This window comes from Etheostoma cragini, chromosome 5, assembly GCF_013103735.1.
Source record: "Etheostoma cragini isolate CJK2018 chromosome 5, CSU_Ecrag_1.0, whole genome shotgun sequence".
Taxonomy (NCBI): domain Eukaryota; kingdom Metazoa; phylum Chordata; class Actinopteri; order Perciformes; family Percidae; genus Etheostoma; species Etheostoma cragini.
This window is the reverse complement of record NC_048411.1, coordinates 6,386,299-6,390,086: the sequence shown is the minus strand read 5'-3', so window position 1 is coordinate 6,390,086 and position 3,788 is coordinate 6,386,299. Positions and strand designations below refer to the sequence as shown.

The 3,788-nt window shown below is 39.1% G+C and overlaps 1 protein-coding gene and 1 long non-coding RNA gene across 2 annotated transcripts in view; one reads left to right on the top strand and one right to left on the bottom strand.

Annotated features, from left to right (window-relative positions):
• Window positions 1–3,788, top strand: part of zmat4a (zinc finger, matrin-type 4a) — a 206,531-nt gene that overhangs the window by 27,293 nt on the left and 175,450 nt on the right. The gene's annotated exons all lie outside the window — the stretch shown is intronic.
• The window catches only part of LOC117944803, a 4,487-nt gene continuing 1,705 nt past the window's right edge, over window positions 1,007–3,788 (bottom strand). The window contains exon 3 of the long non-coding RNA XR_004656666.1: window positions 1,007–1,125. This is a non-coding gene — a long non-coding RNA (uncharacterized LOC117944803). The remainder of the gene's footprint in view (window positions 1,126–3,788) is intronic.

Below are 3,788 nucleotides of genomic sequence, written 5' to 3'. Positions count from 1 at the left end.
GACTGCTCATGTATCTTGCCCCTTTACACTTCATTTAGCAATTAGTTTGCTACAATGTTATCAGGACTGATAGCAATGATGGCCCAAACCATACAAAATATTAATAAGCCATAGTAATCCTTCCAGAGCTGTGCACTCTTTGGTATCACTACATAAACTCCCATGACTACTGTCTTAACATGCAGACAAAAGTTAGAGCCATTCACATCTTGACAATAGATACAACTCAATGTTTTCTTCTCCATTATTGATGTTCCTGCATTATTGAAACATATTTTATTGGAAATACACAAACAGTTTTTATATTATCTGTTTAGGATCAGGGCAATTCAGGTGAAAATGCTAATTTAACAATGAAACAATGGGGAATGAACCCTTCCTCTAGCTATGGGAAATAAAAATCTAAAAAAAGGGTTCTCTCCCAGGCTGTTGTTGCTGCTGCTACTGCTGCATCTCCTTGTGCTGCTGATGCTTCTGTTTCAAAATTTAGGTTGATTAATCATTCATTCCAGCATCTGTGTACCCTTTCTAAAAAGGCATTGGGCCCAACACTGGCACAAGATAATAGAGCTCTCAAAGCTGCTCATTTATGTTGTTTGTCCTGTAGAATCTGGACAGGAAACCCCGGTGCTCTCGAATGATTACAAGACTGAGAAGGAGAGCGGCGTCACTGATTTATTTATATTTCTCTTCTTCCCTAGCTTCTTGTCTGCAGACACATTGCCCCCCTGACTAGTTTAATTCTTGTCCAGTCAGTCCGGCTGTGGCCTCTTTGCTGCAGGGTAGAGCGCTGAAGGGCTATTGGTCAGAGGCAGAGTACATCCTAATATAACTCACTGTGAAGGCATTGAGAACAGGTTCCAAATTTAAACCGTTTGAAAAATTACGTTTCCAATAGAATCTTTTTTTTTTATTGGATTCATTTGTAAAATTTGGTTTTGAAACTGATCATCTGTTCCAAATTTATTAGCGCGAGTTTTGGTTTTTCCGTAGTGGCCACCGTACCTCCAGGCAATTGTTGTGTTGCGGTCATGGACCACTCTAAAGTGTGGCTTTTTTTTTAAGTTGAAAAAGTCTGGTTGAACTGTAAATCACCATTGTATCAAAACAAAATGGTCCTCTTATCTGTGTAATAAACTCATTAACCATTTCCACTCCACGATAAGAACCAGAATTGAAAGGAAGAATTGAAATTAAATGCATTTTCTTATCAGCAAAGCGTTTTAGACATGGAGAGAACATTGACGTGTCAGCGAATAATGCGAGACTCCGCACTCTGCGAATATGGGGAAAGTCGTACTGCCCACTCTTCCTCAGGTCCACAAGGTCAGCAAAGGTTATTTTAATTGTAGGGTGATGATGTCACATTGGTTTGGGGCCCACTGCCGCTTGGCTTTGTTCACTAACTTTAACCGGGCTGGGCGTGGACTGGCTAGCAGCTCCACTCGTTTGACTGCTATAGTAGGGTGACCAGATGGATGGTTTCCGGGGACAGTCCCCGGTTTTGTTGATCTGTCCCCGGCTGGGATCTGTCCCCGGAAATGTCCCCGGTTTTCACTGTGACTGACTGACCCGATATTGGTATGAAAGAAAGAAAACACAGACCAAAGTTAGCCGATAGTCACACACCCTCCACCCGCAGGCTCAAGACAGCCAGAGCCAGCGTTGCTCGGAACTCAGAGATGTTTTACAAAGCCGTATTTTACAATCCTAAAATGACTGATTATTTACATAGTCTGGTGGGTTTAGCAAACGCAATTTCGCGGACTTTATATTTAAAAAAAAAAAACTATTTTACTCTTTAACAGGAAGGTCGACCTCTTTAGAAATCCTTTCCATAATGTTGTCAGACACTTTGAATATTAATCTGAGTCTGTCAGAAGCAAAACAAGCACTATTCCGAAAGTAAATACAAGCTGGACAATTATCTTATTAACTTACATTGTAGCTTGTTTTTCTGCTGCCAACTGCAGCAATCTCGTTTAATACTGGGTCACTGTCAAAGGAAAATATTTACTCAATAGTTTTTATTGTAGCCTTCTCCATTCTCACTGAGTATTGGATACTCTGAGGTGTAGTGGAGTACAAGTATGAATTAGCAGAAAGGGTGATTCTAGGATCAGACCTTTTTTTTGGGGGGGGAGGGGGGGGGGTTCAGGCCCTAATGAGAACAGCTCTGGGTCTAGTGTCCCTGTTTTACGTTTTCAAAATAAAAACGTGACGTGTTTTGGAGATATGTATGCTTCGGAGCTGAAAATGTCCCCGGATTTTGTCTGAGAAATCTGGTCACCTTATGCTATAGCTACATGCCAACTTTGTAAACAGTGCTGGAAAACATCTTGCCTCCCTCTGTGAGTAATTCTGATCTCTGCGTTAGCCCTGTTAACCATGTTAGCATCGTAAGCTAGCCACAGCCTCCCCAACTCTATTATCTCCCAGGCTTTGGGTGTCACCACATGGCTCGCATCTTCATGGATGTGTTAATTCTTAGCTTATCTTAGACTAAACTGCTATCTGTGTGGACTGGGGCATGTGAAGGCATCGCACCGGTGAGAGCTGCAATCTATTGACATATTTTAGTCAACACCTCACTTGAAATTACATCTTACTGCCAAAGCTGCTAGAAACAAACTACCTCAAATCGTACAGACTACATCTTACGTCCAAGTCAAGGCCGAGTCCAATTGAGAGACACTCAAGACAGAGAAAAAAAAATCCTCTTGAAGACCATTTACTTACGTCTTCATAATTTATGTGACGTGAAAGACAGTATATATGATATTTTAAGATGATCATTTTGCATTATTACTTGAAATAATCAAAAAGCAAGAGTAGCAGAGTAACAGCATTGTTGACAAAATTAGGACATATTATTTTAAGTAGAGGAATTTCACATAAAGCTAAAGTGCAACTTCACTCTTTAGATGTTTAGCCTTTTTTGGTCTTGTGTAACAAATACATTCTGGACTGCCAATGTCAAATGTAACAAATAAGCAACACAGGTGTCACAAAAAATGTAAATGTTCCTATTCTTAAACTTAAGTCTTAACTTGTCCTGAATAATCCATAGATCCAATGAAAAGAATGATGGCTAATAATTGAGGTATATGACACCAGGCATATACCAGGTAACAAATGTCAATGCCTAAACATGTGGCATTTCAATGACGAAGTCCAAGACAAATCAGAGGCCTTAGAAAAACGTATTGGACTTCTACAGCACTGACTCAAAGTTATACCACAATCACTTAAAACTGTACTATAATAGAAAACATATCCTTAAGGAAGTTGTTTGGGTCCACTTTGGTTTTCAATTTGTATTAATGACTTCTCCTTTACAGTGAAAAAATACTGGTTTAACAATGTATGCTTATGATTGCACGTTCTATTATGCAGCTACCGCATATCTTAAAGTCAATCAAGTTATGTCTAGCAAAATGAAAGTTATTCATGATTGGATCAAAACAGATAAATCAGTTTTAAATGTATAAAAAAAAACAAAGATACTGTTTTTTGGATCACAACATAAATAGGCTTCCAAACCCAAATTGGAGTTATCTATATCTGGTGAACCCATTCAACAGGTTGACAAAGCTACATTTTTGGGCTTGGTTCTAGACAGTCACCTATCTTGGACTTAGTATATAAACATTGTCAACAGAATGGGCCATGGCATTGTAGTTAAAAGGAAGTGTTTACCTTATGTAGAATAACATACAGTGGGTACGGAAAGTATTCAGACCCCTTTAAATTTTTCACTCTTTGTTTCATTGCAGCCTTTTTCCAAA